The sequence below is a fragment of the Pogona vitticeps genome, chromosome 1 (genome assembly GCF_051106095.1).
Source record: "Pogona vitticeps strain Pit_001003342236 chromosome 1, PviZW2.1, whole genome shotgun sequence".
Lineage (NCBI taxonomy): Eukaryota > Metazoa > Chordata > Lepidosauria > Squamata > Agamidae > Pogona > Pogona vitticeps.
In genome coordinates, this window is record NC_135783.1 from 32,757,014 (window position 1) to 32,779,053 (window position 22,040).

Here is a 22,040-nt window from a genome sequence, read left to right on the forward strand (position 1 = left end):
ACACACACACACACACTCGGCCACTCACTAGTGCTCTTAGCTTTCCCACTTCTCACCCTCTGCTATGAATAGAGGTGACGTGCAGGGCATGGCGCCTCCTCTCTCTTTGTTAATTTCATGCCCACGCTAGAGTGGGATCGGAGCCCTCCTTGTTCCTTTGCGGTCCTTCTCTCTCTTCCCCCCACCCCCACCCCCGAGGATTCTCCGGCTATTGATCTTTTTTAAAGTCAGCAGCACATCTGCCGAGTCAAATCCCATATCCCGCCTGTTCTGGCAGATTTGCATTCCTTCCCAGGGAGGCTCTGCTTCGCGCGCTCAACCTGCAGTTTAATGCGTAGGCTGGATGCCAGCGGAGCCCTGACTTCACCGGTGCGACTGGGAATAGTCTCAAAAGCAGGGAAAGCTTACAGTTTTGGATAGATAAGAGGGAGGCAGTGAGTAAAAGTCCTGCTTTCACATGACCCATGGGGCTATCTCTTCCCACTTCGACAAAAGTGAACTTCGCTTCACGCGGTGAATTTGCTGTCTGCTTTTAGATCCTCCTAAGAGGCAGCTGTCCACCCGGTCATCTCAAAGATCCAGCTTCTCGAGCTTTGGCCGATATACGGATCTATCCAGTCTTTGGGAAGAACACCTACAAGTTACAGCGATGAGCACTGGAAAGGAACGAGACATTGCCATTTCGCTACAAATTTCAAAGGCTACTCGTGCTCCGAGAAGGCGTTCGCTTAGCAAGCCTTTTCCCCTTCTTCTCGCAGTCTAGTTCGTCGCCAGCTCTATTTTCTCTGCTCCCATCCTGCCCAATCGCTTTCTCCTCAACCAGGAGTGCAAACCACACACATGGGGTGGGGGGTGGGGGTGGGGGAGAAAAAGCACGGCGAGGCACTTACGTGGCCGTGTGAGGAACAGGTTACCCGGACTCTCGAATAGCTGGACGTCTTGTCTCAGCCCGTTTTTGATTGTAGCTCGTCCTCGCCTCGGCTCTCGCAGCGAAGCGATCAAAGGCTGCAGCACCGGTCACTTCGCAAACGGGAACAAACACAGGAGGGTTTGCATTACTCCAGGTTCATGTGTGTAGCCTATAAATAGCGAACTTTTTGATGGAATCAGCTAACAAATGAGAAGAGAAGGCGTAATTTTGCGCAGGGAGCCCCCCTTTCGTCTTTGGAAGATTAACCCCCCCCCCCAAGGCAGATGCCAGGGCTGAAAACTGTGGGTGTATTTTAATAAAGGATTTGGGTTTGGCGTCGTTTATGCTTGTGCTTATTGAGGGTTTCTAGGGTGGCAGATGTCTACGTTATTGACACGACTAATTCTACGGATCGCAGTCTATACAAAAGTTATTAATGAGGGCCGTAAATGATACAGTAATGGCCATGAGGTGTCTGAGCACAAAGTGCGGGAAAGCATCAGTGAAAGATTTTAAAATCAGCCTTCCTTATGTATGAAAACTCAAGCCTGTCTTGAAACATAAAAGGCAAAATGATAGATTAGTACAAATCACTTTACAAAACAAAGGGAGTCCAACGATGATTAAGGTAAACAAAGATGGTCTGTTCGCCTCTGCACTTTTACAGAAGGAGCATCACCAGATCCTTTCAAAAACTGTATTTGGTGGTCTTCCTGGCAATCAACTGAACAAGGGAAGGAGTTGCTAATACAACAGCTGGCCAATGTCTTGTCACTATGCAAACGTATGGACCACACAGTGTAATGCTTGTTTATATTACAATCCAGTATCACACGTATTATTAGCGATATAGGGGGACACGTTGCCCCTCAGGATGGGATTCACACTATTCTTTCCCGTCCCATTTTTCTTTTTTGTTAATAAACCCTGAAGCATTGGAAATGGGGGGGGGGGGGGCTTCTCCTTGGCTCACCCCCAGAGGGCATTGATTTCTTGGAGACTGGCTTTCTGTAGGCAGTGGAGCTGCCGCTGCTAAGGAAGCCGAGTCCCGGAGCTCTGGATGGCCATTTCTCCTCCCCCTGACAGGTAGCTGTCAGCGCTGCCCGACTAAGAAGTGCTGACCTGTCTAAAGAAATGCTTCTGCGTCCCTGAGAATGTCCCGGACACGTGTTGCCAGTTCGCTCTGCGGAGGCTTCCATCCGTGCGCGCACCCTGAGTGGAGCTGATGACTGTTTGGGTTTGGCGGCGGCGGGGTCGGGGGGGGGGAGGTGTGTGCATGATGCCATCAGACATCATGTGGCACCGGCTCTCTGGGAGATGTCCGTTCCTATCCAGCAGGGTTTCTAAAGCGTCTTCACAACATGGAAAAGACCCTAAAGTGTCCCAGAAAAGTAGAACAAAGCAGGATGCTTTTTGGAGTGTTCTGTATTTTTCGCTTCATGCCCAGCCTGATGGAGAGTTAGTCCTACGGGACTCGAAAGCTCTCCTCCTTTATTGCATTTTGGGCATCTGATAACGATATTAACCAATCCGTTTTAGAACTGGAAAGTTATTCAGCAAGTCGCCTTTGGATTAGTGTCTCTTTCTTCTTTTAAAAATCATCTATTTTCTCTCTCCCCCCCACACTTCTTCCAGACTTTACCTCTCCCTTGTTTTGCTCTCTTGGTCGATCCCCCTCCCCTTTCCTGTCACTGGCACTTCTTGCTCCCAGATTTTCTTCTGATTTTTCTCTTTATGTCTTATTTTTCTAAGTTTTAAAAGTTTGCTGTCACAACACCAAAGCAGGTCGTTGTACCTTTATTCCTGCGCCTAGTGTATCCTCAGAACTCTTTATATTACATCTTGCTTCTCTGGATTGCACATGTTTGATCTGATTGTACATCACTGATGCTCTGCCTATCTGACTGTCCGCCTTAGATGTATCTACAGCTTTGCAAACAGACAGTTCTATTGTGTGCAGTGGATGTACCCTGCACGCTGCTCGTGTGTGGGCAATTGCTGTTGTGAACAGACGATCACTGGTATATTAGAAATTGTTTTCTCCGATATATGCATGCAGTGCGATTACTATGTTGTATTTAATCTGCATCCTATATGATTCTGGGTGGTAAAATGTAAGCAGCAACAAAACAAGGCAAGAGATTGCTACACATTTTACGGGTTCCTACATTGTGTTTTTCACATAGTGAATATATAGTGTTATTCTACAGTGTTGCTTCTGTTCAGTAAAAGAGGGTAGAAAGCGAGGTGGAGAGAGCCATCAGCAGTCCCCTTCTCTCTGTTCTGGGTTGGAGGGATATTAAATCGTTACTTCTGGCAGGCTCCGAGATGCTCTCAAGTGGTTCTTTAGTCTGGCGCTCTGGTCTATCCATATACATTTCCAATCTCATGCCTCATAAACTATTAGCAAAAGGATTTCATTATTCACCTTCTGTATCCTACAAAAGACAAGGGGGTAAAATATACTCTTGGTAACAATGAGGACCGAGCTAGGTTTAAATCACAGGGAGCTGAGAAATGGAACCTTCCTCAATCCGGCTAGCCTTCCTCACAATAATTTCTCTTGCAGGTCTACTCGTATATCTACAAACAGTGATACAGATTAAAATGCATGCCTATCTTCACTGGGTTTTGCTTGTTTGTTTGTTTTTGTATACATTGTTTGTGCGTAGGTGGTAGTTCAGCAGAAATCAAGTGTGTGCTTGGGGATAGGGGGCTGTTTCTTGAAAGAAAAGGAGACCAGTGTTTTACTCATAGCACGAAAGAGGGGGGGAATAGTATAAATTGGCCACTTAAGTGATTAAGCGGCAGAATCCTAAAATCGGGTAAGAGTGACACATTGCAGATTGCGTGGAAATAACTTTGGCTGTGCCTAGCCTCCGATGGAAGTGAAGAGCGCCGACTACAAAGACGCCCCACGATGGGCTACTGAGCGCATTGCTTTCGCCAGCTGGAGACACTGTTTTTCAAGGAACCAAAGTAGAAACTGGGGCCGAGCGATGACAGTAACTAGGATTTCAAGCGGCCACCGACCTGCATTTGGATCAGATGTGAGAAGGCTTTGAGTTTTCCCCTTAAGATCCTTACACTCAAGATCCACCCCGCTGAACTGGTGGGAGCTTATCAGAGAGGAAAGCGAGGTAGAGAGCAGTTTATAAGACGATCCCTCGAGAGAATGAGGGCACAGAAAACCGATGCTGGAAAGGCACGAAGCATACTGGGATAGCTGAAAGGCAGGGTTGCCAAAAAGCTGCCTCCCCTTCGAGAATATGAGTAGCTGGGAGCATAGAATGACTGATCACCCTGTATTCTAGAGAGCACGGTCCAAATGGGCCTTTGATTCTTGCATTTTTCATTTACTAACCCTCTTGTGGAAACAGAGGGTTAAACTATGCGTGGCCCTCGCCACCGAAAACATTGAAGCGGGCTGTCCAGCCCTGAAGAGATCATTAGGTTAACACAACCTCCTTCCCACATTTTCATCCTCCTCCTTTGTTTCCTTCCCAGCTACTCTAAGTTGAATGGACCTTTACATTATTAGGTGAGCTTAGAAAAACGGTTGGGAAGGTTTGAAATTGTTAAAAAGTGGGTAAGGAAACAGACACATAGGACCACTGAGCAATTTGGACTCGATGCAGCAAGATGATATGAGCGAAGTCTCAGGTCACTTTCAAGAACCAAACCAATGTTCTCTGGCTGTTTAATATACATGGTGTGGGAAATGGCAGGAAAACCCACAGCTAAGAACTGGAGTCCTAATGAAAAGAAGCAAGATTATTACTCTAAGTGATGGTGTGTGTGTGTGTGTGTGTGTTGGAAGGAGGTGGATAATGGCGCTCTTCAAAAACAGAATTTAAACTTTGCATAATGACCTTTTGCAGAAGGTATCCTGTGTAACGAGCAAGGGAACTTTAATGGAGGTTTTTCACGCAACACCTTTAGAAATTGTAAATACTGTCGTAAAAATTGTAAGGTTTTTTTTTTTTTTTTTAAAAAAGAGCAATTAATGAATAACTTTAAGTTCAGTTGTTAAGCACCTAAGGGTTACGACTGAGTGATCTCCCGGGCTCAGGTTTCAGGCGTATGTGCATGTTATATATATGTAAATCTGCCGCTACCTGATTAGGAGGACAAGAAGAGACATGGAAGAGGGTTTCTGTGCATGTCTTTTGTCTTTCACACAAGGAATCTTTTGTCTAGTCAGCCTGTCGAACTATAGTCACTCGAATGGACTGAAAATACCGGCATCGTGAATGGTGTCTCCTCACTGAGGGAGTTCCAGTTTGTCTCACATTGGAAACCTGTAGAGAGCTACTCAAAAGTAAACCCCACTGAGTGTAACTTCCAAGTACGTTTGCACAGGAGAGCAGCATCAGTGGCAAAAGGCTGAGGTGAGGCGGACTTGGCACCCCCAAAAAGAGAGCCAGGATTATCTCAAAACTTTCCAGCAGTGAGCAACGTTTCCCTCCATTTTTGCCCGCCAAAACCCGCCAGCTGACGAGACCGAAGAGCGAGTCTGCGGTTTAACACCCAGGAACTTCCCGTCCAGCAACAGCAAGAGGGGGAAAGCCTATAGCTGAGGCCTCTTTCTTTCTTTCTTTCTTTCTTTCTTTCTTTCTTTCTTTCTTTCTTTCTTTCTTTCTTTCTTTCTTTCTTTCTTTCTTTCTTTCTTTCCCTGTTTTAGCTACCTCTGGCTTCAGAAAAGGCTTCTTGAAACTGGATAGGGCTTCCTAGGAAAAGAGAAATCCAGCGTCGTGCGGGAACAAGCGAAGATTAAACAGAATATAATTTGTTGATTAATTCATCTGAAGCTGGCCGTCGCCTGTCAGCTTTTCCCCGGGGAGAGGGCGAAATTCGTTCCTCGCTCCCCCTTCCCCTCCTCATCCCTCTTGTTTCAGAGCTCCATGTCCAATTCACACACACACCCTCTCATCTACATCTGAAAAACAGATGCAATTCCTGAGCTTATGTCGGTTCAGGATTTTTGTGTGGAGCTAGTGACACAGAGTGGTAGGCAACACACCTCCTGTTATGGAGCCAACATATGCTCCGCAGAAATGTACAACAGCCTTTTCTCATGCTCTTCTCTAGACAGATTTTAATGGCCTTTTCGATCTTTACCTGTGCTTTTATAAACAGCTGAAGTGCATTCTGCACCACAACTACCAACTGGAGTGTTTAACTCAGGAGTTAAATAGTAACTTCTGTTGGAGGTAATAAAGAACTTTTAATTCAGTGTGCAATGCCTCTTTCTGCTCCATCTACATAAAGGATCATGTGCACACCTCAGTATTATTGCCAACGACATACCTGTCTTGGAAACCACATACAGAAGTAGAATATATTTGGTGTGATCCAGCAGGGTCCCTTTTGCTTTCTTCTGCTAGTGGACTGCTGTCTGGTTTTCCAAATTCCGTATTTCATTTTGATCCCCTGAAAACAAGATATTGTTCCCCCTCATCAGTTGTCCAAAACCATGTATGAGTGCCCAAGGAAGGAGTAGAGAGCAATAGGGTTTGTTTGTTTTTCATATATTTTGTTTAGTTGTCATTGTGGAGCTTTTCTGCTCATTGTAAGAATTGCAGGAACAACAATTTTATTAAAAATAAATTTCTGTCATTTTGTACACATACAGAGAGCGAGAAGAGAAGAAGGAGAATGGAAGAAACAAACCAGAAGATTCCATCATTGCAAGGCATAGTACTTTGTACAGGAAATCTCCAAGATTACCCTAGCCACTCAAGTTTTAGGGACACAGAGTTACTAGGGATCATAAATTAATCTGCCACAGAAGCAGAGTACACACCTGATATCCAGGGAGAGACAAGCTGGTGGCTTGCTGCAGCTGATCCCCTATTTGATTTACTCTGGGTTATTAAGAGGTATGCTGAAGTGTTTTGATAAGAAGAACAAAGGAGTCAGCAGTTTGATTTGGGAAACCTTTTGTTGCTGAAAACTGCTGCAATTTTCAAAGCCAAGGCATTTGTTGTTGTTGGGGGTTTCCACAATCCACCCTCTGCTGCACTGTTCTAGCTCATCAATTATTGTCAGTAGTTAGCTCCTTTCTCAGACAATAGCATGAAGTTCTTTAGACAGCCTGTCCACTCCAGGCTTTTAGCACCTGCAGTTGTGCCACTCCAGGAAATTCATCTTTGGCAAAAGATTTTGAAACAACTATAAAGTCAGCAGGTCTGATTAAACTAGTCACCTAGGAGAAGCATCTGTCTTCAGCAGAGTCCTGGAGCCCTGCTGCCTCGCAAACCTCTTGTTAGATCAGGGCCTTGCCATTCTTACTATGTAAGGCCCTTGGGCAGCAGTCTTCATTGAGGATGTTTACTTCATTGTTAATATGTCCAGACACTAATGCACGCCGCAGTGCAGGCAGCTTATTTTTGTCCTCAACTTCATTAACTTTATTCATAACTTTTGTTCCCCAGATAGATACAATTTAGAAAACAAGGAAGATTTAGAAACCATTTTATCCTATAAAAAAACTAAAATCTAAAGACTGTACCACTTATACAGCCCATGATAGACATTATTTTGAAATGAAAATTGAAAATAATCAGAGCAGAAGATGAAAACAGGGGGTGCCATTGTCCTAATTCCATCCTCTCTCTAGTTTTTAATAGACTGCGCTTTCCTTCCATAGAGATCTCAGTGTAACTATGCCTGCTGTCCACAGGTCACCAGAGGCATGAGCAGCACCTCTACACAGTGTATACAACCTACAAAATGTAACAGTCCATTTCAGTTTTGGCCATTGATATGAAGATATTTGGGTTCATATTAAGTTGAGTAAACATGCTTAAATTAACTAGGAACTGTTCTCTCCCCCACCTCTGATATATATGGTTAATCATAGCTGTGAAAAAAGGTAACTGCAGAGTACAAATATTAATGATATGGTTTGCCAAGATCTTACTTTCCTTCTTAAGTCACTGTGTCTGGTCTAGCCCAAATCTATTCAAGTTTACAGGTAGGCTAGAAATATTGGCACTACAGGAAAAACCATAGCTTTCACTATGCGGACCTTTGTGGGAAAGGTGACGTCTCTGTTTTTTAAAGAAACTGTCCAGGTTTGTCATCGCTTTCCTCCCAAGAAGCAGGAGTCTTTTAATTTTGTGGCTGCTGTCACCATCTGCAGTGATCATGGAGCCCAAGAAAGTAAAATCTGTCACTGCCTCCATAACTTCCCCTTCTACTTGCCAGGAGGTGATGGAACCAGTGGCCATGATCTTAGGGTTTTTTTATGTTGAACTTCAGATCATTTTTTGCGCTCTCCTCTTTCACCCTCATTAAGAGGTTCTTTAATTCCTCCTCATTTTCTCCCATCATAGTGGTGTCATCTGCATATCTGAGGTTGTTGATATTTCTTCCAGCAATCTTAATTCCAGTTTGGGATTCATTCAGTCCAGCTTTTCGCATGATGTATTCTGCATATATGTTAAATAAGCAGGGAGACAATATACAACCTTGTCGTACTCCTTTCTCAATCAGTTGTTCCATATCCAGTTCTAATAGTTGCTTCCTGTCCCACATATACAGTAGATTTCTCAGGAGATAGATAAGGTGGTCAGGCACCCCCATTTCTTTAAGACCTTGCCATAGTTTGCTGTCGTCCACACAGTCAAAGGCTTTGTCAATGAAGCAGAAGTAGATGTTTTTCTGGAACTGTCTAGCTTTCTTCATAACCCAGTGCAAGTTAGCAGTTTGGTCTCTAGTTCCTCTGCCCCTTCAAAATCCAGCTTGTACTTCTGGGAGTTCTCAGTCCACATGCTGCTGAAGCCTGCTTTGTAGGATTTTGAACATAACCTTGCTAGTGTGTGAAATGAGTGCAATTGTACGGTAGCTGGAGCATTTTTTGGCACTGCCCTTCTTTGGGATTGGGATGTAGACTGATTTTTTCCAATCCTCTGGCCACTGCTGAGTTTTCCAAACTTGCTGGCATATTGAGTGTAGTACCTTAACAGCATCATCTTTTACGGTTTTAAATAGTTCAACTGGAATGCCATCACCTCCACTGGCCTCGTTGTTAGCCATGCTTTCTAAGGCCCACTTGACTTCACTCTCCAGGATGTCTGCCTCAGCAACCACACTATCTGGGTTGTCCGGGACATCCAGACCTTTCTGGTATAATTTCTCTATGTATTCTTGCCACCTCTTCTTGATGTCTTCTGCGTCTGTTAAGTCACTACCATTTTAAGGTAAAGGTTCCCCTTGACAATTTTTGTCCAGTCATGTTCGACTCGAGGGGACGGTGCTCATCCCTGTTTCCAAGCCATAGAGCCAGCGTTTTGTCCCAAGACAATCTTCCATGGTCACATGGCCAGTGCAACTTAGACACGGAATGCTGTTACCTTCCCACCGAGGTGGTCCCTATTAATCTACTTGCATTTGCATGCTTTCGAACCGCTAGTTTGGCGGAAGCTGGGACAAGCGACGGGCGCTCACTCCATCGCGTGGATTCGATCTTACGACTGCTGGTCTTCTGACCCTGCAGCACAGGCTTCTGCGGTTTAGCCCACAGCGCCACCATGTCCATTTTTAACCTTTATCATAGCCATCTTTGCACCAAATATTCCTTTGATATCTCCAGTTTTCTTAAACAGATCTCTGGTTTTTCCCTTTCTATCATACGTCCCCATATATGATTCATGAAGTGAATCTGACCCCTGAGTCATCATTTATGTTCCAGTCTAGCTAGTATAGCTCAGTGTGTTGGATCATCTGGAGATGGAGACAGAGGCCAGATGTTCAAATCCTCACTGTAGAGGAGCTGATCAAAACTTCCCAAAGTATGTGTGGCTGATGGAGTTACATGGTCTGCTACTTGCGTGGATTTGTACAAGCTGCACAGTCCCAGAACAGAGGAGGAGGAAGAGCTGGGAAACCACTTTTGAACACTTTACACTTTAATTAATCAATTATGTACTGTCATGTTGATTCTGACTTATAGTAACCTTTTCAGGGCTTTCTAAGCATAGAGTGTACAAAAGTGGTTTACCAGACCCTCCTTCTGGTGGCACTCTGGGACCATACAGCTTTCCCAATAAAACATTTTATACCTGAGATGGTTGTCAAAAGAAAGACTGAATTTACTGTTATATAATTATACTACAGATATTCCAATAAAAATCAAAATAGATTCCACGAAATTGAATTGTGTCCTCCTCTTCAATATAGGCACTTGAACCTGCTTTTGTGAGTTAGCTTTTTAGAAAAGATACAAACCCTGAATCTTGCTTTTTTAAAAAAAAAATCCTGAAAAAAAAAAGAGATAGAACATAAAGAATGGGGAGTAAGTCCCATGAAGTTAGCAGAGTAAACATACATGACAGCCATTTGTATGGGTAAGAAAGTGGGAAAAGAAAAGAATGAATGTAAAAGAGAAGGAAAACCAAGCATAACAAGTTAACTTTTGTGTTTGTTATGTTCTGTGCCGTCAAGCCGGAACTGACTGATAGCAACCCTAATAGAGCTTCCAAGTTAAAGGATATATTTAAGGAGTGGTTTTACCAGTTACACTCTCCCAGTGAGTTTCCATGGCCAAGTGGGAATTTAAACCCAGTTCTCCAGAGTCCTAGACCATCACTAAACCCACTTCACTGCACTGGGAATCTTTTTAGAAACAATAAAAGTCACTGTATTCATGAAAGCTTTCAATAAAACAATAAAAGTCACCTTTAGGAAAAATAAATATAATGGCATGCTGAAGTCATCCATAACTGCATAGTGGTTCAATGATGGACAGGGTCACTAACTTGCTAAGCTCAAAGGAGTAAATATAGTGGTGCCTCGCAAGACGAATGCCTCGCAAGATGAAAAACCTGCAAGACGATTGATTTTTGCAATCACTATGGTGCCTCACAAGACGGATTCTTCTATGGCCGCGCTTCGCAAGATGGTTCCCCCCCCCCGAGACTGATGCCTCGCAAGACGAAAAAATTTCATTCATCTTGCGAGGTTCCCATAGGAATGCATTGCAATGCATTCCTATGGGAAACCGCTTTTCGCAAGATGATTTTTTCGCAAGACAGCGCTTCTCACAGAACAAATTACATTCGTCTTGCGAGGCACCACTGTATTATTTTTAAAAGGTGTTATGTTTGCCTATTGAATAGAAAGTAAAAAGAAAGAGGTAGGTAGGAAGGAAAGACAGAAAATTGGTCAGAGGAGCTGCGGAAAATACATGGCTCCAGGACACTGTACAGAGTTTGTTGTTCTTAGCTGAACAAAAGAAAAGTGCTGGTAGTCATAGAGGGGGAAGGAAGTTCAAATTCTGCTTTGTTAATGGGAAGCACAGCCTACAACATAAGGCAGATAGATTCATGAATAAGACAACACCTGCCTGGCATATGTTACATCATGTTATTTTAATCAACAATTTGTGCCTAAAGAGTTAAACTTAATAGGAACTCTTCACTTTTCATCCTAGGAAATGTACAACCACTATGGGATAATTCACTCTTCATTTGTGCATATGTGATCCTGATGAATGCACTAAAACCATGCCCAAAATATGCATGTGTTTGAAAACTGTAGTCAGAAGACAATACAGTATAAAGAAGTGTATGAGCTAAGGAAGCATCATGGAACTGGGAAAGAAATGGTTTGGATTGTGAAAGCAAATGGAGGTATCCAAAATATAATTGACAAAGTTAAAGTAGAAGGCCTCAATAATGGCAAGCAACACACTTAGAATGACAAAGAGATTGACATGCTAAATCAAAGCTGGGTGACTTGCACTCTCCAGTCATTTTTGGATTGCAGCCACAGCCAGGATAAGCCAATGATAAGAAATGATAAATAATACAGGTTTTCCAGATGGCTTTTCTGGAAACAACATATGTTTGTTATTTTCCTTCTATTAGTTAAAAATGGTGGCAAAGAAAATAGATTTGAATAATAGATTTGATAAGGCAGGTAATTTGATAAGGATATATTGAAGCAAAATACCTCTTTACTTTCAAATTTCATAAATATAGATTAGCTATAATTAATATAGATAATATAGATTATTAAAAGGTTATTGTATGCAAAGAATAATTTTTGTTGTATATTATTTAATTGCCAATATTTCTGAAGGATCTCCTCTCTGTATTATTAATGGAAGTTCATTAAGTTTTTAAGATAAAAATCAGAGTCACATACACAAAAAAGCAAAATATCTGTGATGATTCTCAGTCTTCCAGGTGAGCTTATCTGGAAGTTGAGACATGCCAACTGTCTTCTTTCAAGTTAGGTCAGTGGTGGCGAACCTTTTTGGGCTTGTTTGCCCAAAATGGGGGGGGGGACAGCGAGTGGAGTGCCACCACTGCAATAGCGGCAGCGACAGACCCAGACCTGGAAAACTGGAATCGGTAGTGGCGGTTTAAGGGAGAATCATGGCGACTGACCTAGAGGACCCAGAAGTGGCAGCAGAAGGGGAATCCTGGCTGCAGCCACCTCATGACGTTTGGCTGCGCAGGAGGGGCGGGGGAAGTAGCGACCTATGGCTCACATGCCAGAAGAAAGGGCACCACTTGCCAGCTGTGGCATGCGTGCCATAGGTTCGCCATCACTGTGTTAGGTTGTAATGTTTTGCTACTCATCCAAGTAGCTTCTCCAACCTACTGAAGAAGCTACTTGGATGAGTAGTGAAATGTTTCAACCTAACAAGAAAGAAGTCCAGTTGCCATGACTCAACTTCTAGACAAAAAAGCAAAGTGTGCTGCTTATATACACTCTATAGATGGTTTACATTTTAATTATGCAGGCTATACATTGCACAGAAAGAGAGAGACAGAGCAAGCTGGGTACTCAGTTTACCAACCTCAGAAGAATGGAAGGCTGACTGAACCTCAAGCTGGCTACCTGGGATTGAATCCAGGCCGTGAGCAGAGTTTTGGCTACAATATAGCAGTTTAATTACCGCACTGTGAGATCCCAAATGTCAGAAACCTTAGAGAAAAGTAAAACACCAAATAATTTAAGATCTTGTTTTTATAAGAAATTCTGACTGGTTGGCTCAGTAGTTTAGGTATCTGGCTGCAGAACCAGAGGTTGGGAGTTTGATTCCACACTATGCTTCCTATGAGTAGAGCCAGTCTGTGTGGTCTGTGGCAAGCTGTACAGTCACAGGATGCCCCCAGAAGAAGGAAACAATAAATCACTTCTGAGTACACTCTACCTAGGAAACCCTGAAAAGGGTTGCCATAAGTCAAAATTGACTTGATGGTATATGATGATGATTAATAAGAAAAAGAAAGATCTACTTTAGGACTGCTCAAGATATTCTGGATGGCTCTGGCACAGTGTTCAACTATCCTGTTTTGTTAAGATTACTTCCCTCAAATGATGGGCTGTACTGGGGGAAAGAGTCTTTTGGAAATAGGATTCACTTTCTCCCTTCCACAGGATATGATTATTTGATCTGTGTAGGGCATGGCCATAAGATGGACAGCTGAGTTTGAGTTCTTTAGCAACACTGTAGATTTGTAATGTGTCTTCCATTATAACTGTGATTACCTGGTGTCATGTTCCCGCATGGCCTTTGGTTGTTTCACCAAGCAAAGGTGCACGCTACATGTTGTTCAGCTGCCACCAGTTGATTACATTAACTTTTTTCACTATTAATCGCAGAGGCCTGGGCAACATATCATTTTAAAACCAAGTAGAAATTGTTTATTGTTACAAGTGATAAAAAAAGGGACGTGGTGGCGCTGTGGGCTAAACCGCAGAAGCCTGTGCTGCAGCGTCAGAAGACCAAGCAGTCGTAAGATCGAATCCACGTGACGGAGTGAGCGCCCGTCGCTTGTCCCAGCTCCCGCCAACCTAGCGGTTCGAAAGCATGCAAATGCAAGTAGATAAATAGGGACCACCTCGGTGGGAAGGTAACAGCAACAACAGTGTCTAAGTTGCACTGGCCATGTGACCACGGAAGATTGTCTTCAGACAAAACGCTGGCTCTATGGCTTGGAAACGGGGATGAGCACCGCCCCCTAGAGTCGAACACGACTGGACAAAAATTGTCAAGGGGAACCTTTACCTTAACCTTTACCTTTTTTACAAGTGATAAAAGTCCAGTCAATGTCCTTAACTCTCAACTAAAACCTCCTTTTCTTCTCATTTCCACCCTCAGAGCCCAGAGGCTGAGTCCTCAAAGATAATTTTTCTTAAATTTTGCATTAGAAAAGTTGGATGGCGTCTTATAAATGGGGGCATGGAAAATATGGTAGTTTGTTTTAGGAGGGGAAACGTAATGGTTTGCCCTCATAAACAAATAAAGGTTCATGGAAGAATGCAAATACTAACCTCTTACATTACTAAGGATACATACTCTTATTTTACTATCACTGTACAAACCTCTTAGTTTATTAATATCCAAACTTTGCACTTTAAAGCAGCAGTCATCAACCCCCGGTCTGCAGCCCATTGCCGGTCCATGGTTTGAGCCCGACTGGGCCGCCAAGACAGAACACCCCCCCCACACACTCCCCTTCCCACAGCTACCTTGCACACATGCATGCATGCCAGCGGTGGCACCCCTTCATGCATGCGCAACTGGAGGGGAAGGCCTGCCTGAACATCCAGGTTTTTAGTTGACTTTTAAAAATGCCCAGTGAGGGGGCAGCACGAATCTCTGGAGGGAGATTGTTCGAGAGGCGAGGAGCCACCACCGAGAACGCCGGGTTTCTTGTTTTTTCCTTCCGGGCTTCCCTCGGCGTCAGGCTCCTCAACCCCACCTCCTGGCCCGCACGGGTGACATGGGTAGAACTTGGTGGGAGTAGACATTCTGCCAAATATTGAGGTCCTAAACCGTTTAGGGCCTTACGTGAGCATCAAAACTTTGAAGTCGACATGGGACCGAATGGGCAGGCAATGCAATGTGGACAGAATAGGAGAGATATGCTGGAATTTTCTCGCTCCCGTCAGGAGTCTGGCTGCCACATTCTGCACCACCTGGAATTTCTGCATCAACCTCAAAGGCAGCCCCACATAGAGCGCATTGCAGTGGTCTAATCTTGAGATTACAAGCGCATGTACCAAGGTAATGAGTGCCCCCACATCGAGATAGGGTCGCAGCCAGGCTATCCGCCAGAGATGAAAAAAGGCGGTGCGGACCACGGATGCCACTTGAGTCTCCATGGTGAGCGCCGGGTCCAGATGGATCCCCAGACTGCGTACCCCACTCTTTGCGGCAAGGGTCACTCCCCCAAATGAGAGGGAGTCACCCAGCCCGCCAATGGTGGGAGCACCCACCCTCAGCACCTCCGTCTTGTCTGGGTTCAGCCTTAGCCCATTTTCCTGCATCCATTGCAGTACGGTCCCCAGGCAGCACTGGAGAGACAGGATGGCATCACCTGCAGTTGGTGAAAAGGAGATGTAGAGCTGGGTGTCATCAGCATACTGGTGACACGATGCCCCACACCCCGATGCCCCACATCCAGCGGCCTCATATAGATATTAAACAGCATTGGGGAGATAATCGACCCCTGTGGAACCCCACAATTGAGACTCCACGGGGCCGAGACATTCTCCCTAAGCTGTACTCCCTGGGGGCAGTCCTCCAAGAAGGAATGGAGCCAGACAAGCGCCAGGCCACCAATTCCCAACTCAGAGAGCCTCCCCAGGAGGATACCGTGGTTGACGGTATCAAAGGCTGCTGAGATGTCGAGGAGGACCAACAGAGACATTTTACCCCTGTCAGCCTCCCTCAACAGGTCATCGTACAGGGCAACCAATGCCGTCTCTGTACCGTGGCGCGGCCTGAAGCCCAAATGAAACGGATCCAGGGCATCTGTTTCATCCAAGAGAGCCTGAAGCTGATCAGCCACTACCCTCTCCACCACTTTGCTAATGAAAGAAACATTGGCGACAGGCCTATAATTGCCAATTTCATCTGCTGCCAAACTAGGTTCCTTTCTAATGGGCCTAATGAGTGTTTCCTTGAGGGCAGGAGGAACCCTGCCCTCAAGGAAAGACCCATTAATTATTGCCGTGGCCCATTCTGTTGTTATATGCCAGGCTGCTTTGATTAGCCAGGCCGGGCAAGGGTCAAGGGAGGAAGTGGTGGCTCGACAGTGATCAAGCGCCTTGTCCACAGCATCTGGCACCATGGGCTGAAAAAGATAGAGGATCACTGGGCAAGACGGAGAGCTGGACATCTCTCCTCTACTCACTGTGTTTAAAAAAGGAGAGAGCTCCCGGCAGATGGCATCCACTTTAGATTTAAAAAATGCTGCAAATTGGTCTGGTGAAAAACTAGGGGGAGGCCCATCACTCAGACCAATTCCGGATAGGTCGCAGACTATACAGAATAATTCCACCTGCTGATTGGATGCTTCGCTTATCCGGTTAGCGAAGTATGCTCGACTGGCAGTCTTTACCTTAGCCAGGTAAAGGTTAGTCGCGACCCTGACAGCTATCCAATTGTAATCTGTCGTGTTCTTCCTCCACTTGCGCTCTAGCCACCTCCTAAGCTGCTTGATCACTCGGAGGTCCTGGTTAAACCAGGGCGCAGGCCAAGCTCTGCGGTGGAGAGGGTGTTTAGGTGTGATCGTGTCTATAGTCCTGGAAGCGGCGATGAACCAACTGTCAACCAGAGCCTTGACAGGAACGCCAACCAGGTCAGCCGTAACACCTCTCATGGCAACCTGGAATCCAACAGGATCCAGTAGCCTTCGAGGGTGGATCATAGAAATAGGTTCCCTGCTCCCTGCAAGAGGGGAGAGCCATTAGGTTACATTTTAATAGATGATGATCTGACCATGACAAGGGGACCGACACAAGGTCAATCACCATCAGACCACACTCACTCCAACAGGTGGAAAAAAACAGGTCAAGTGTGTGACCACCCACGGGGGGGGGGGGGCTGCTGACATGTTGGGACATGTTCAAGGAAGCCATGGTTTCCAGGAACTCAAGAGCTGGCCCAGAGGTCTCTGCCCCCACGTGCACGTTGAAATCACCCAAAACCAGCAGCTTCGGGGATCTCAACAATGCCGCAGAGACAAAGTCCACCAGCTCCGGTAGGGAAATTGCTGTGTTGCACGGAGCTCAGTAACCCAGCAAAATCCCAATACCATCCCTGGCCCCAATCAACATGTGGAGGGCCTCCAGACCCGGTTTTACCACCACGGAGTGCCTGGTAACCTCCAGAGTGTTTTTATATATAATGGTTACTCCCCCCGTCCCTCCAGTCTACCCGATGCTGGACAGCATAACCGGGCGGACAGGTGAGAGCCAAGGGAGGTTCCCCCTCTCTGACTATCCACTTTTCGGTTATGCATGCCAGGTCTGCATCCTCCTCCAGGATAAGATCGTAAATCACCTGGATCTTATTGGACACAGACCTGGCATTCAACAGCACCAATTTTAGAGTGGAGGGCTGGCTGGTCTGGCTACCTCGATACTGGAGGTTGGTCACAGTCTCAGAACAACAGACAGCCTTCAAACATCTGCTCGTCGTTCTTCTGACACGAGTAGGGACTGTGCCAACACCATAGCCTGCTGAATAAATTCAGGTTGTCTTCTTTCTTTCTGACCAACCGAGCTTGGAACGGCCACAGCCTGGAGGCCCTGGTTTGCTCCCAAACACAGAGCAGTTGCTGGAATCACCCCTTGCTGGTCCAGGGGGAAGTCTGCTCCTGCTGTTCCTTGTTGTTTGTCTCCTGCCAGCATTAGGTCAGTGGCATGGATCCCCTGGCTACACAGTAGAACAAGAATACATAGGATTGTGAGATGTGCACTTTACAAGCCTGTTTTTTTTTTTACTGTATCTTACTTTTTTTTCATTTTCAAAACACTGATCTGGCCCTCTCGCTGCTGGCATACCAGCGGTGGTGGTGGCAGCGGCAACGGGAGTGGCCTAGAGCAGAGAGGCTGAGCATGGCCGGCTGCTCTGGCTGCTCGCCTCCCGGCAGGCTCCAACAAAGCTGGAATCGGCATTCCTCACCATCCTCAGCAGGCCAATGCCGCTGCTGGTGCCTCCAGCTCCGGAACTGGCACCAGCGGTTCTTCCTCGCCCAACACCATTTGAATTTCCCACCACGGGGTGTAGCATAGAGCCCCGCACCCAGCCTCCTTGGAGCCTGGGAGGCGAGTGGCCAGAGGGAGCACCCCAGCCATGCTCAGACTGCTGGTGCTAGCACACGCTCCGTCACCCTTTCAAGCATGCACCCGTGTGCAGGAGTGGGGTGGACACGCAGGTGAACAGGCACTCCTGCGCATGCGCAAAGTGGTGGGGAAGTGCACCTCTGGCATGCGCAATCCCCACCACTTTGCACATGCATCTGAGAGTGCGAGCGCAATGGGGCCACCCCACCTCCCTCAGAGGCTCAGCCAGTCCATGGTAAGAAAAAGGTTGATGACCTCTATTTTAAAGCATATCCCATAACTATTACACAAACAGAACTGTTAACAGTGAACTCAGATTTTTTAAAAAAAATTCTCTAGTCATCTGATCTTTTCTCAGTATTTACCAGGGACAATTAGTTGTTTGTGGGGCCCTTCTCCACCCCTGCAAGGTGCCATTAAAACCTTGCTATACAATAGGTCTTGGTCCACACCACATCTCTCTGGATGTTCAGGGTACAGTGGAATGGGATTCTCCTTAACTTTATCAAAGCAATTATTTAAGGTGCTATCTTCCTTTTGTTCCTTAATAAAGGAATAACTATCAGGATTTTTCATCAGCACCAAATCAGCAGTCTCCCTTATTTCAGGATGTTCCGCCTAAACTGAGTCTTTCAGTGAGAGTTTCAGTGGTTGAGATTCCCATGCTTTCCTCAGTGGCTACAATTTGCCTCCCCTGAGAGCAGGTTACCATGCAAACACTCTGCACATGCCTTGAGAGATCCAAACCAATCAGACATGGAGCTGGGATTTAATCTGACACAGCTACTTTTCATATACCAGACCACCCATGGTAATTCAATTCTATAGCCATTGGCAATACTACAGAACCAGAACTTATCCATTTGAGGGTGATTCTGTCCTGTTCCATCATGTTTTCTTTAGGAATTTTGTTCAGGTGACAGATAGTTACTTGGGAACATGAGTCTCTAGTACCTAGATATTTTTACTATTGATAAAAATCATTTCTCCAGAGCATTCCAGTAAGTTTTGATCACACCTGATTAAATAACATTGTTTCACTCTGTCCTTGGGAAGCCCTGAGCTATCTACCAAGTCCATTCCCTTAGCAACAGTGCAGCTGTTAGAGGCTTCAAATGCCGATGGCTGAAGGCAAAATACTTTTTAGGCTGACTGAAATTTCTATTTTTATGAGTTTCACATTGGGGCCAAAATGTCATTCTTTACCATGAGCATAACATTGCTTATTTGCCCTATGTTCACAGTAAAGGTATTTAGTAGCTTTTCCCTCAGGGTTATTCGTTCTCAGTAGACTTTGCTCTAAGAATAAAGGTCTTGCTTTAAAATGGCTTACCTTAACTTGAGTATGACTAAGGTAATTTTTGCTGGATTGGGATGCTCTCTAACTGTTGTTCCAAACTTTTCTATCAATTTTTCCTCAGAGGAAAAAAAAATCTTTGATCCCATTAATAGAATCAACATAATCAGACACCTGTTACATGTTTTTAGGATCCTTGTCCTTGACAAGATAATACAATTCCACTGGTAAAACTGAATAAAATTGTTCTAATCCAAACACATTTCTAATTTGGTCTAAGGAGATGACCCTTTCCTGTTCTACCCACTTATTAAGATAATGAGTTAAACATGCCCCAAGTTGAGCAAAAGACTCTTCAGGTTTCTTTGAAATTGATCAAAATTTTCTCCTTAGATGCGCTGAATTAATCCCAAATTGGGAATACACCATCTTTCTGTAAGACTAAAAATCTTTAGCTTGTTCAAGAGGCATCTGTGAATAGATCTCAGATAAAACATCCCCTCTATCTGTGACCTTAAAATTATCATCCTCTCATCATTCTTTAACCCCAAAGTCCCAACAAGTTCTCTCAAAGGAAATCAAGAAAGATTCAGGACAATCTCCTTTCTGATGTTGGGGAAATTTCTTTAAATCTAAATTTGAGGGATTTCCCACACAGGAATTATTATTATTATTATTATTATTATTATTATTATTATTATTATTATTATTATTAGTAGTAGTAGTAGTAGTAGTAGTAGTAGTAGTAGTAGTAGTAGTAGTCGTAGTCGTAGTCGTAGTCGTAGTCGTAGTCGTAGTCGTAGTCGTATTATTATTATTATTATTATTATTATTATTATTATTATTATTATTATTATTATTATTATTATTATTATTATTATTATTATTATTATTATTATTATTATTATTATTATGATGGGCAGCTATTTCCAATTTCTTCATCTCAATTTGAAACTGCATTTCTCTTTGCCTGGTTTCTTGCTCAAATTCCTTTTTCCTTTCAAGTTCTCTGATTTTATTCTCTTTCCAGTTCTAACTGGTTTTTTATAGCTGACTCCTTCAGTTTAAATTCCTGTTCCAGCTTCCATTTTTCAAAATCTTGGGAGCTTTGGATATTTTCTCCTTCTGGGGCAATTATTACTGGTCCCTCAGTTTCTTCATCACTTTGAATTTGAGGGCTCCCATTTCCCTCAGCATGCTGGAGCTCAATCTCTGCCTCCATAATCAGCTTTTTATTTATTTATTTATTTATTTATGTATTTATTCAATTTATATGCCGCCCAAACTACCCAGAGGTAGTTACTTTGTTTGGGCAGCATAAACAATACAATTTCTTATTAAATTGGACTGGTTCTTTTCCTTCACAAGAGCCAAAAGGACTGTTGGAATTCCCCAGACCTGGGTTCAGAAGCCCTGAAACTAAGTCTTCCACAAGACTCTAATGGGTAACCAGTTCTTAAGCCACAGATCCTAACCCCTTTCCCCTCCAGACTCAAGAAAATTCAATTTTACATTGGATTGTTTCAGATCCCACTGTTATGCCACCAATTTGTCATGTTCCCACATGGCCCTTGGTTGTTTCACTAAAGGTATACGCTACATGTTGTTCAGCTGCCACCAATTGATTACATCAACTTTGTTCACTATTAATCACAGAGGCCCGGGCACTGTATCATTTTAAAACCAAGTAGAAATTGTTTATTGTTACACGTGATAAAAGTTCAGTCAATGTCCTTAACTCTCAAGTAAAACCTCCTTTTCTTCTCATCTCCATCCCCTTTTTAAACTCTGCCCCACCAACTCCTATTGGTGCATGCAAATCTCAACATAAATATTCGCAGGCAGGATGAACACCACACCTGGATTCTAACTAAGGAAATATTCTGTTATATTCCGGAACAATATGGACAATATGCATTATCTGGATCCAGAAATAGTTTACTTACATAAATTTGTGTCCCAGAACCGTTAGGAAATGGCCTTAGGTAGTTTGCAGACATGACCTATCATTTGGTTCTAGATATACTAGTACTGTGACTCGTCTATCTTGTATTGTTAACTAGAGAATATTATATAAAGAAAAAGAAAGATACTGTCCAACTCAGCTACATGGAATGGTCATTGTCACATATGACTTTATAGCATATATTCTTTTTTAAACACAAATAATACTGTTCTGATTTGTACTGTTCTGTTATGCAAAAATGGAAACCTTATGTAAAAATGGCACTCTGTTTAGGTTTTGGTTTGACATTATCTTTGAGTGTTGCCAAGGAATAACATGAAATAACATGGAGATCTAATGCTAAATCTACAAAGAAATTTGCATATCTGTGCTAACTTATTTAAATATATTGTGCTTCCACGTGAGACATTTCCTGTGCAATTTCCCTGCCTCATTCTCAGAATTTTACAGGATGGGTAGGTTTAAATGATGATATCCATTTGTAGGTCTCTCATATTTTTCCCACTGTTGCTTCCATATTCTTTTTCTTACCACACCTAAACATTGATAAGGAGACAAGGATTGAGTAGCTGCACAGTGTTTTTGAACTGGTAGTTCTGAGAACTTTTAGCTTGGTAGAAGCACCCACAGAGAGCATGGGATATAGTACACAGAAATCAGTGAGCTGTTTGAAGACTTTGAGGCAATACTATTATTTTCGAACCAACCTGCTTGCTTATGTATCTCATAACATCAATGACCATGTAATTCTGTTATTATTTTGGAAC

The 22,040-nt window shown here is 44.0% G+C and overlaps 1 protein-coding gene across 2 annotated transcripts in view; it reads right to left on the reverse strand.

Annotated features, from left to right (window-relative positions):
• The window catches only part of ESRRG (estrogen related receptor gamma), a 611,234-nt gene extending 607,257 nt beyond the window's left edge, over positions 1-3,977 (reverse strand). For both annotated transcript variants that reach the window (XM_020805409.3, XM_072990302.2), the window contains exon 1: positions 891-3,977. The gene's annotated coding sequence lies outside the window, so the exon portion shown is untranslated. The remainder of the gene's footprint in view (positions 1-890) is intronic.
• Between the last annotated feature and the right edge of the window lie 18,063 nt (positions 3,978-22,040).